We start from the raw sequence: 12999 nt of genomic DNA, 5'->3' as shown, positions 1-12999 counted from the left end.
GGATCAAGCTTCAGTTAGTCCAGTTACTCGTTGTAGTGGACTTCAGCTTCTGAACACGATTCCTAGCAGTGAGAGGTCCGCAGAGATACTGTTGATCTCCCATTCATTCCTCTGGGTCACACTCAAGCATCCAATCACGACTACGGGCATTCATGCAGGCAGGCAGCCAATCAGGCACACGAGGTGTTCAGGCCAGTCACTTCTCTCCAGACACTCACAACAAGGTATGTGTATTGGGACAAGTAAAGAGCCATTCAACACTCCAAGCTGCATCCATTCCGGTTTCAGACAGGGCTGTCTCAACCATTGTGTCAAACACCAGATACTAGACAGTCACATCATAGAATGTATAGTCGTCACACACTCCATTCACCCAGGTCCCACCCACAGGCGTACCCACAACATACGGTCGTTGAGAAGGCTCCAGCCAGTCTGGTAAGCACTTCCCCACACTACCATATATGCAACTTCCACCCAACAGGCAGTCAGGGGGAAGGGACAGAGGCAGGGCTTCCCGGGACTTCGGGAAGATCAAGGTAACAGGTGATGGAAGGCAAGAGGCCATGGGGGCCATTTTGTCTACATCCGGAATCAACCGATTCCCAATGACAGGGCCTGGGCATCCCAAAATGGAGGACGCTCAGGGCACCAGTCATTTCAGCATGGAGCTGCCACCAGCCCGTACCCTGCTCTGTGGGTCACACACAGGTGCCCAAAAACATACACTAGGGGCACAGGGTTGTACCCCTACCCATGGGTGCCAAAAGGGTATCCCATGGGTCTGTTCACCAAACCAAAAGAGAGAGAGCTGCACTGCCAGGAGTCCGACATGAACTCCTGCGCGGAAAACATCACAGAACACACGATAAAAAGCAGTAAAGGACAAGGATACGGAGGCCCTGTTCCTCTGATGCATTTCCAGCATCACAGTCGTCCCCCCCAGGCTGAGGTGGAGGGTGCCTAATCTCCCACGGGATAGACACCCTCATCCAGACGGTCAACATACCTTCTGGAAAGGCCATCTGCATTATCGTGACTCTTCCCTGGTCTGTGCTCAATGGTAAAGTCTAGTCCTTGCAGACTTATGGACCACCTGAGCAGTTTTGGGTTTTCACCCTTCATCTGCATAAAGCACTTCAGGGGCTTATGATCGGTTTGGACCTTGAGGGTAGACCCGGTAAGGTTGGTTCTAAAATGCCTAAGGCTCCAAACAATACTAAAACATTCCTTTTCAACAGTAGCCCACCTAAGTTCCCTACCCTTAAGTTGTCTACTGATGAATATGATCGGATGTTCTCTTCCTTTGTCATCTAACTTGGACAAGACAGCTCCAATTCCGGTGTCGCAGGCGTCCGTTTGAACGATAAAGGGCTTGCTGTAATCAGGCGCACACAGCACAGGTGCCCGACACAGGCTTCCTTTCAAGCCATCAAAGGCCCTCTGACAGTCTTCAGTCCAATTAACATTCCTAGGTTGTTTGGGCGAAGTCAACGCTGTCAGGGGGGTAGATATGGTTCCATAGTCTGCCATGAAATTACGAAAATACCCAGTGAGGCCCAGAAAGGCTGTCACCTAGATTTGAGTAGTGGGAGTATCCTAGTCATGTACATCCTGTACTTTACTGGGAGAGGTTGGATTTGACCCCCTCCTACCTCATGACCAAGATAGGTGACTTTCCCCTGAGCTATCTGGCACTTGGTGGCCTTGATAGTGAGGTTAGCCCTTGTTAACGCCTGCAAACCTTTATCCAGATGAGTCAAATGCTCTTCCCATGTGGAACTGTACACATCAATGTTGTCTAAGTAAGCCACACAGAAGGCTTCCAGCCCACTGAGCGCATGGTTGACTAATCTCTGGAAAGTGTCAGTGTTCTTCATCCCGAAAGGCATGACTCTAAACTGGTTGAGTCCTTCTGGTGTTGAGAACGCCGTCTTTTCCTTGGCATGGTCCGTCAGAGCTATTTGCCAATAGCCTGAGGTAAATCGAAGGTGCTCACAAATTTGGCAGCACCTATGGTGTCCACAAGCTCATCAGCCCGGGGGAAAAGGGTGCGCGTCAGTCTTGGTGACGGCATTGACTCCTTGGTAGTCCACACAGAACCTCCAATCCTTGGTGCCTGTCTGAGAACTTGCCTTGGGGACAAGGACCACGGGACTAGACCAGGGACTGGTTGAGGGTTCAATAACACCCAGATCCAACATCTTGGCGACCTCAGCCTGGATGTGGTTCTTGACGGTATCTGACATAATGTAGCACCTGCTTTTGACAGGCACACTGTCACCAGTGTCAATCTCATGCCTACAGCATGGTGTAATGCCTGATGTCAGTGAGAACAGAGAGGCGTGCTGCCGGAGCAAAGTCCTGCAGGCCTTCTGCTGCTCTGTCGTCAGATCTGGAGAGAGATGTACTCCCTTCACTGAGTCATCCTGAGGGTTGCTATGCAGCAAATCAGGAAGGGGCTCACTCTCATCCTCTTCTTACCCTGAAGCTAGCAAGAGACATTAGACTTCGGCCAGCCTGTGGAAAGGCGTGAGCCTGTTAACATGGAATATCTGATGGGCTACCCCAGAGGCTCCCACGTCAACCAGATAATTGACCTCATCCATCTTGGAGATTATCCTGAAGGGTCCAGTCCTCTTATCTGCCAAAGCCCGAGGCTTGATTGGCTCCATCACGAGGACCTCCTGTCCCGGAGTTCAATCCACTTGCGATGCTTTAAGGTCATGTCAGTACTTATTCAATTCCTGGCTGGCCTTAAGGTTCGCTGTTGCTTGACCCATCATCTGTGTCATCCTCCGTCTGAGGCCTAACACTTAGTGCTTGGCGGGACCTGGAGGGATAGCATCTTAGCCTTCTCGGATCAAGGCGAAGGGCCACCTCATGGGGTGCCCAAAGAGTAACTCAAAGGGGCTGAAACCAACACCCTCTTGAGGTATCTCTCGGTAAGCAAACAGCAGGCATGGCAGGAGAAGATCCCACTTCTTCCTGAGGGGCTCTTCCAAAGCACCTAGCATGCCTTTGAGAGTTTTATTAAATCTTTCAACCAGACCATTGGTCTGGGGGTGGTAAGAGGTGGAGAACTTATAGGTTACCCCGCACTCTTTCCACATGGTTTTCATGTAACTCGACATGAAGTTGGATCCTCTATCAGAGACAACCTCCTTAGGGAATCCAACACGCGTGAAAATGCCCAGGAGAGCCCTGGCAACCACCTTGGCCGTAACCTTCCGAAGTGGTATAGCCTCAGGGTACCTGGTGGCATGATCTACCAAGACTAGGATGAACCGATGTCCACCCGACGTGGGTGGGTCAAGGGGACCGACGATGTCGATGCCCACCCTCTCAAATGATGTGCCAACCACTGGCAACGGTTGCAGTGGGGCAATGACTCTGCCTCCAGTCTTGCCAGAGAACTGACAAGTTGGGCAGGTCTTGCAGTGGGACTCCACTTCTACTCCCATCCGTAGCCAATAGAAATGGGCAGAGAGCCTCTGCTTAGTCTTCTTGGTACCAAGATGACCAGCCAAGGGCACCTCATGCGCCAACTGCAGAAGGAAGGGCCTGTAAACCTGGGGTACCACCAACCTCTTGAGGTCACCAGGTTCAGGCTTAGTGGGCTCACTAACAAGGAGCTTACCCTCCCAATAAATCCGAAATGTCCTAGGCACTTCTTCTTCTGCCTGGGACAGGGCCTGTGTCCTCAGACCCTCAAGAGAGTGGCATTCTCTCTGTCCCTTACAGAAGTCCACCCTGGAGGGTCCCCCTTCAGCCTACAAGCATTGAAGGTCGGGATGATCCTCCGGGTTAAGAGCCTCTCCCACAGGAAAGTCTTCTGGCTCGTCTCCCACAGGAGTTAAGACAGGATTTACCACTGGACCCAGCCTGTCCAGAGCATGGATCCCAATGAGTGCTGTCGAAACAGCTGGAAGAGTAGTGGCTCCCTCCAATGGGGCGGCCTTCTTACTCCTCCATTTCTTTTGTGCCTTGGGTTTCCCCATCGGCAAGGGTACTGGGCTTGTAGCTGGACCCTGTGTGACCTGCAATCGGGTGACTGCCACAGCAGCCATGGGTAGACCATCCATGATCATCCCCAACTCGACCAAATCGTTTCCCAACAAAATGTTCGCAGGCACGTTGTCCAGAACCAGGACCGGAAGCTTTGCTGTCTTGTCTCCAATCGTGATGTTGACTAAGGCTACAGGCGATCATTTGTGAGGCCCACCAGCTAACCTGGTGGTTCTCGGAGGAGCACCTACATAGTCCTCTGGCTTGAGCAGGGTCCTGTCCACCACTGTCATGCTTGCCCCAGTGTCTCTCAAACCAGTAGAAGGCTGGCCATTCAAGAGGACACTTCTCATAAACCTACGAGGTGTTTTGCGGGATAGTCGCCAGTACTTCTGCGTACTGGTCCCAGGCCCCAAGGGACACTAAGGAAATCTGTATGAGAGCGCCGAAGGTGATCCCAGTAGAGGAGGGGAGGACGGTGGCCTCCACCTCAGGTGTGGAGTAGGGATAGGTCAGGCTGACAGCTTGGACTCCAAGTGCCTTACCCTTACAATTGGGGTCACCCCTCCGGTGATCCAGAGCCCCACAATCCCAACATGTGCCAGCCGTTTGGGGTACGGTACTGGAACCACTGGGACCCTGCTTTGCAGCAGGCGGACCACTACTCTTACTCTCCCCCAACAACAGACTTTTCGACACTAGGTTTTTGGGTCTTCGGACATGAAGGTTTTGGTTTACCCAACTGTGACTGCTTTTGGGACTCCTCAGCTTTCTGAGAGGCCCCCTTTTCTTTGTCCTTGTCCTTCCCACTGGAGTCCTTAGGGGACACCCGGTGGGAGACCCACTTGTCAGCCAACCTAGCCAGATTAAAGGGGTCCAAAATGTTCTGGTCAACAACATACTGACGCAGCTCTGGTGAACAGGCTTCCGAAAAATGCTCAAAAAACAAGAGGTGAGACAATTCAACAAACGTTTTCACTTTGTAACCATCAATCCACCCCATCATGTTTATGTGAGCAGCACTCACCCAGTCAACCCAAGACACATTCTCTCATTTCTTAAAACGCCTGAACCGTTTAAGATATTGGGTAGGCGTTTTGCCAAACTTGGCGATTAAGGCAGACTTCATGCACTCATACTGACCCCTTTCTTCCACACTCAGCTTCAGAATACAGTCATATCCAGTTTGCGGCACTCTGCTTAACAAACACTTAGCCCAATCTCTCTCATCAACATCGTGAATTGCACAAGCCATTTCAAACACTTCAATCCATTGGAGGATATCAGAACCCTCTGCATACACACCAACCAAATCTTTCATAAATTTATTTGCTGGAGACCTGACACTCTCAACTGGTTTCGCTGAAGTTTCCACTCTAGCTTTCTCTAGCTGGTTTCGCTGACATTCAGTGTCCTTGTCTTTGAGTTCAAGATCCCTATTTTTGAGTTCCACTTGCTGTGCCAACTCCTCTTTCTTAAGCCCATCATCTAGTTCCAACTTGCGCTATTCAAAGGCTAACTTCATCCTCAATAACTCAAGCTCTAAAGAATTGTTGGGGTTTGGAACAGAGGCAGCAGGAATGGTGGCATTCCCAGAATCAGTTTCGGTGACAACCCCCAGGGTAGAGTCCTCATTGGTTGTATCCCCCCGTTCAAGAGTTTCAAAATCTATCTGGTAGTCCACCAGGGCAGCTATCAGTTCAGCCCTAGACTTATCCACAAAGTCTAATTCCCTGGCTTCACAAGCACTCTGGAGAGCCTCTAAGCTCATCCGAGTCAATTTACCATTCGTAATAGATTCCATTGCTTGTAATGCAGTTATCTTGTACACGACTAAACCTCAATTTAATAAAGTGCAGATATCCTTCGTAAGTGGCACGGTTATACACTGATTCTTAAAACCATAAGCATCCCACCGCTGCCACCAGCTGTAAAGACTGGAGGGGGGTTCTGCACTTCCGCTCTCTATATGGTAGAGGGGAGGCACAGAGACCCCGGCCAAGATTCTCTATTATTGGTATCGTGGTCGAGCAATCAAGGCCTAGCTTCTCGGGAGGTGATGGGAGCTGGTTCTTAAGTACAGTGTAGTCCCGCGCACCCACGAAGGAATGTCCACACGCTGTATTGGTTAAAATACAGTCTTTATATAATTAATATTCAAGGTAATATACACAATCATGATAACTCACTTTGTACTCCAAAAATCAACAATGGTAAATATGTACAATTCTAAAGTGGTACCATTAACGTTATTAGATCTTATTCAAGTGCATACGGTCAGAGTGACACACAGATCAAAATAAAGAGGAAACCAGCAGTAGAGAGCGGAAGGAAAGCAAGATGGTTGAGCAATAGGCAGAATACTGGTCCTGCTACCTAGACACAGTGCTGTGTGGAGATCCCTCCACCTGGGCAACCTGTAGAAGAAAGATACAAGCCCAGTCCATATATTGTTCACCCTTAGACTTCCCAATAGTTCTGCAACCCCAAAGTACCTTGGTGTTGTAGCGTTCCGCGTCGGGGAAATCGATAACCTTCCTTGAGTGTCCTCCCTTTCAGGCAGGAGTCACGGGTCGTCGAACGTCCGACGGAAAACAGGTCGAACTACGACAGTGAAGTGGCTGTGTCGTTCCTAGCGGTGCTCGTTGATGGGGAAGCGTAAACGTCCTGCAAGGAAGAGGCGTGCGGGGCACCTTGGTGTCGATAGTTCTGGACCGCAAAGAGTTGAAGAACTGTGGCCCAGCCAGGGGTGTCGAGTCGTCGGCGTCTCTGTGGTCTTTGGGTGGTGGGAAACCCACCGTGGATGCTCCTCGGCGCGTCGACGGTCAGGCCTTCTCCAGCAGGATACAGCGGCGACGATGCGGACGAGAGCGTCTTTGGATCAATTAAGTTCTTAGGCAATGGGAGCACGGTGGCTCCAGTCGGTGACAGCGGTCATCGACAGTGGCGGACAACAGTCCGGGCGCTTCTCCTTGGAGTTCTGCAGCAGTCCCCGTATCAGCTTGGCAGCATGTCGAAGGTCTGTCTACCAGGGAGCTTAGGCAGAGATCAGCTGTGCACGATGGTCCCTCCTAGCTCGGGAAGAGGGTGCCTTACCAGGTCCTTTCTGGATCCGTTCTTGAAGCACAGCATCTTTCAGATTGTGAAGGAGAGCAACAGCAATATTTCTCGTCCAGCAGGGCTTCAGGATCAAGCTTCAGTTACTCCAGTTACTCGTTGTAGTGGACTTCAGCTTCTGAACACGATTCCTAGCAGTGAGAGATCCCCAGATATACTGTTGATCCCCCATTAATTCCGCTTGGTCACACTCAAGCATATAATCACGACTACGGGCATTCAGGCAGGCAGCCAATTAGGCAAACAAGGTATTCAGGCCAGTCACCTCTCTCCAGACACAACAAGTTATGTGTATTTGGACAAGTACCGAGCCATTCAACACTCCAAGCTGCATCCATACCGGTTTCGGGCAGGGCTGTCTCAACCATTGTGTCAAATACCAGATACTAGACAGCACATCATAGAATGTATAGTCGTCACACACTCCATTCACCCAGGTCCCACCCACAGGCGTACCCACAACATACGGTTGTTGAGAAGGCTCCAGCCAGTCTTGTCCGCACTTCCCCACACTACCATATACAGAACTTCCACCCAATAGGCAGTCAGGAGGAAGGGACAGAGGCAGGTCTTCCAGGGACTTCGGGAAGATCAAGGTAACAGGTGATGGAAGGCAAGAGACCATGGGGGCCATTTTGTTTCCATCCGGAATCTACCAATTCCCAATGATAGGGCCTGGGCATCCCAAAATGGAGGTTGCTCAGGGCACCAGTCATTTCAGCACGGAGCTGCCACCAGCCCGTACCCTGCTCTGTGGGTCACACACAGGTGCCCAAAAACATACACTAGGGGCACAGGGTTGTACCCCTGCCCATGGGTGCCATAAAGGTATCCCACGGGTCTGTTCATCAAACCAAAAGAGAGAGAGCTGCACCGCCAGGAGCCCCACATGAACTCCTGCACAGAAAACATCACAGAACACACAATAAAAAGCAATAAAGGACAAGGATACGGAGGCCCTGTCTCTCTGATGCATTTCCAGCATCACATCAACGTTGCAGCAATTCAGAGAGGTATGTGCATTGTGAAGTTTCCCAGTTACGGAGACAAGAATCCGGACTTACTGAAAGAATGGAAAACAGCCATCACAGAATGTTCATTTAATAAGCTGTCACTGCACATTAAATATCATTTCATACATAAAAAAGAGGTAGGGATAGTCGCTTAAAGCATAATGTGGATTGGCACATGCAGAAAATCATGTATTGTTATACCAATGGTATCCACTATGCTGTTATGAGGTAAAGAATATAATATAATTTAAATCAGTCTTAATTATTGTGTATCCTAACAGTGGATATCACATTTATTTTGCGCCACTCTAAATACTGAAAACATTCCTTCTTTTTGAAAAAGATTTATTAATGGAATCTTTAAAAACATGAGCAAACATCAATGATACATGATTGGTGAGACAAATTCCAGAGTATTTTTCTTTCTAAGAATTTCAAAATCACATAGAAGAAAATTTGAGCAAATTTGAACACAAGTGCAGAAAAAACTTGAAAACACAAAGATTAAGCACAATTCAAGGAAGTCAAAAAAGTAATCAGGACACAAACATTCAAAATAAATTTGAAAACAGAACAAAAAAGAACCTTATTAAATAAAGCTCCAAAGCTTTTGGAGTGAATAAATGCAAAAAGGTAAGTAAAGAAATGAAGAAAAAGGAAAGAAAACTACGGCCTAAATTAGTATTGCAGGTTCCGACGTTCCATAAATGCAGGTCTGCCGACGTGTGCATGTTGGGAAGATAACCTAGAACCTATATGTACTGAGCTCAAGCAGATTTTAGCTCAAAAAATAGTTCAGAAAACAGGCTCTTCCTTTTTGTAGTGGAAACAAACATCCATATCACGTTTCGGATTGGCCCCCTGCCGGGCAAGGTGATTAAACTGAAGCCTTCCTCAGGGCGGGAACAGGGAGAGACAAAATAAACTTGACCCCAAGTCGTATGTAAGGACTAAAACAAACCCACAGAGGTTGGGGATGGAGCCTCCCCCTGGTACGGAGAGCGCAGCTCGTACCCCCTGGCAGCCAGGGATATGCCTCTCAGCATTCGGACTGGTACTTAATGGAAGAGGGCTAGTTGAAAGAACATGTCAGCCGGCTGTGTTTGTGTAGTACTAGGACCAGTAAGACATGTGCTTGTAGAGGCACTCATGCGAAGGATGCCTCCAGAGAGAGTGCTGTGGTGGCTCAACTGTTAACCACGTTACACGTCCTGGCACGGACTGCCACAGACTGGCTTAGACACTGCTGATTAAATATGCAAAATATACCATGAGCAATTAGTTAAAGACGTTGCATCTTTACAAGATTGAACTTAACCTGGACAGTGATCAGGACATTTTTAGGCACATATATAACTATCAGAATTAAATCAGTTAAAGGACGATGAGAAAACTCTAAAGGGATACCAATGACCTTAAATATGGCAGCATTTCTACTTTTGCTTTGGCTCCCTATGTTTAACATCCAAAGATTTTGGAATATGAAACCATTGTTGAGACCAATATTGATTTTGAAGGAAAATGTCATGCAATCCAACATTATAGTCATTCAAATGGAATCTTTTTTTGAACCTTCTTTGATGGATGACCAGTTTATGCTCAGATTGAATCTTCTGTTAGGGCCCATCTTTGAAAAATAAATTAGCAACAGAAGATTACACACAAGTCTCTCCATCTTTAGACTTACACAAATTAAGAGACTTGCAATCCAGTAAAAATTGGGTAATTAAACTCTTTGACAAAAGGGGTAACACCTTGGAGACAGTGTAAAAACTGGAGGAGGGTATCTGTACTTCTGATCTCTATATGGTAGAGGAGAGGCACAGAGGACCCCAGGCAAGATTCTCTATTCAGTAGCTATGGTCGAGCAATCAAGCCCTAGCTTCTCAGGAGGTGATGCAGGCTGGTTCTTAAGTACAGTGTAGTCCCCAAGTCCCCACAAAGGAATGTCCACACACTGTATTAGTTAAAACACAGTCTTTATAAAATTAATATTCAAGGTTATGTACACTATCACAATAACTCACTTTGTGCTCAGAAAATCAACATGGGTAAATATATACAGTTCTAAAGTGGTACCACAAATGTTATCAGATCCCATTAAAGTGCATCAACTATACTGTCAAAATGTCACACAGATCAATAAAGAGTAAACCAGCACTAGAGAGAGGTATGAAAGCAAGATGGTTGAACAATTGGCAGAATACTGGCCTCTACCACCGAGGCACAATTCTGAGTGGAGATTCCCCCACCTGGGCAACCTGTAAAGCAAAGACGTATCACAAGCCCAGTCCATGTATTGTTCTATGAGTCTTATTTCCCCCTACAATAGTTCTACAGCCCCAATGTACCTGGAATTGTAGCGTTTGTCGACGGGAAATCAATGGCCCTTTTTGAGTGCCCTCCCTTTAAGGCAGGAGTCACAGGGCGTTGAATGTCGGACGGAGAACAGGGTGAACTATGGCAGTGAAGTGGCAGCTTCGTTCCTAGCGGTGCTCGTCGACGACACAGCATTGGCACCTGAAAAGAAGAGGCGTGCGGGGCATCTCAGTGACGATAGTTCTGGACCACAAAGATATGATGAAGAACTGTGGCCCAGCAAGGGCGTCGAGTCGTCTGCGTTTCTGTGGTCTTTAGGTGGTGGAAAACCCACCAGCGGATGCTCCTCAGCGCGTCGACGGTCGGGCCTTCTCCAGCGGGATAAAGCGGGTGGCAATGCAGACGAGAGTGTCCTTGGCTCAAATTAAGTTCTTAGGCAAACGGGAGCACGGCGGCTCCTGTCGGCGACAGCAGTCCTCGACAGTGGTGGACAACAGTCCGGGCGCTTCTCTTTGGGATTCCATGGCAGTCCCCGTCTCCGGTCCGCAGCCTGTCGTAGGTCTGTCCACCAGGCAGCTTTGGCAAAGATCAGCCAGTGCACGATGGTCCCTCATAGGTCCCTTACCAGGTCCTCTCTGGGTCAGTTCTTGGAGACAGAGCAGCTTTCAGATTGTGAAGGAGAGCAACAGCACTTCTTCTCTTCCAATAGGGATTCAAGGTTCAGCTTCAGTTTCACTCCAGTTACACTTCAGCTTCTGAACACGAATTCTAGCAGTGAGAGGCCCCCAGATATACTAGTTGATCTCCCATTCATTCTGCTGGGTCACACTCAGGCAACCAATCGGTCAGAAGGGCATTCATGCAGGCAGGCATCTAATCAGGTGCATAGTGCATTCAGGCCATTCACTGCTCTCCAGACACTCACAACAAGTTATGTGTATTGGGACAAGTACCCAGCCATTCAACACTCCACACTGCATTCATACCAGTTTCGAGCAGGGCTGTCTCAGTCATTGTGTCAAACACCAGATACTAGACACCCACAAAGAATGCATATTCGTCACACACTCCATTCACCCAGGTCCCACCAGCAGGGTGTACCCACAACATACAGTCACTGGGAAGGCTCCAGCCAGTCTGGCCTGGACTTCACAACAACACCATATATGGAACTTCCACCCAACAGCCGGTCAGAAGAAGGGACAGAGTCAGGGCTTCCCAGGACTTTGGGAAAACAAGGTAACAGGCAATAGAAAGCAAGAGGCCATGGGGGCCATCTTGTTTCCTATCAGGAATCAACTGATTCCAATGGCAGGGACTGGGTATCCCAAAATGGAGGATACTCAGAGCACCTGTCAAATTCAGCATGGAGCTGCCACCAGCCCATACCCTGCCCTTTGGGCCACACACAGGAGCCCAAAAACATACACTAGGGGCACAGGGTTGTACCCCCACCCATGGGTCCCATAAGGTTATCCCATGGGTCTGTGCACCAAACCAAAAGAGAGAGCTGCACCGCCAGGAGTCCCACATGAACTCTGATCTTTCTTCACAGCCACTGCACAAAATTTTACAATATGCCATATGTTGAATTTCTCTAAGAAGAAATGACTTGTCGGACAGTGACTTAATGTCCAACTGTAATGATATGAGTAAACGTTTGAAGAGGGGTTATTCAACAAAAATAGTAAGTACAGCAGTTCAAAAATCCCCTCACATTCCTAGGGAGACACTACTAAAACTCTAATTAAAACACATGGAAAATGTGGCCATAAGAATCATTGATGAATATGTTGGGCAATCAGCCAAAATCAAAGGCATTGAACTACTGGGAGATACATGAAAATACTACCTCAGAGACAGAATTACTTGCAATACAGACCATGTGTTCCTGTCCTAAGCTTTACATAGGTAGTGCATGAAAGAAAATGCATATACAGGTTCTAGAACATGTAAGAGCAATTAAAAAAGCAAATGTGGACTCTCCTGCAGCTATATATTTTGCTGAATTCCATCAGAAGGATATCAATAAACTGAAATGGGTGGGCCTAAGCAAAGTCCCCATAAAACCACATGGGGGAAATCACAAACTCATCTTGACACATCTCAAGTAATGATTGATTGTTAGATGTAATGCCAAAGTACCTTCTGGACAAACTACAACATAAGTGTATCATGTTTTTCTATAAATCACTCTAATCTATGGGTATCCTATTTCAGCCTGCCTTTGCATAATTTGCTGTATTCTTGATAACATTTCATAATTGTTATTCATTTAATCTAATTCTGTTCTTTTTTGCTGTAGATTGTCTGCTCTCCATTTATTATTCACAATGACAACGTATTCAGAAGCCATTCATCATTAAGGTGTCGATTCATGGAATTAATGTGCGCCGAAAATTCCCGCGCAGAGGTGCCAAAACGTGCGAATCGCAGAAAAAGTGCGAAAATCACAGTGCAAGTGTGAAAATCGCAGGGAAACCAGCGCACATCGATTCATGGAAGTCCGTGCGCGAGAAAAACATTGGCTGTGCGCTGAAAAAGT

Source organism: Ambystoma mexicanum, chromosome 1q, assembly GCF_040938575.1.
Source record: "Ambystoma mexicanum isolate Mex_15411 chromosome 1q, UKY_AmexF1_1, whole genome shotgun sequence".
NCBI lineage: Eukaryota > Metazoa > Chordata > Amphibia > Caudata > Ambystomatidae > Ambystoma > Ambystoma mexicanum.
This window is presented reverse-complemented; position numbering follows the sequence as displayed.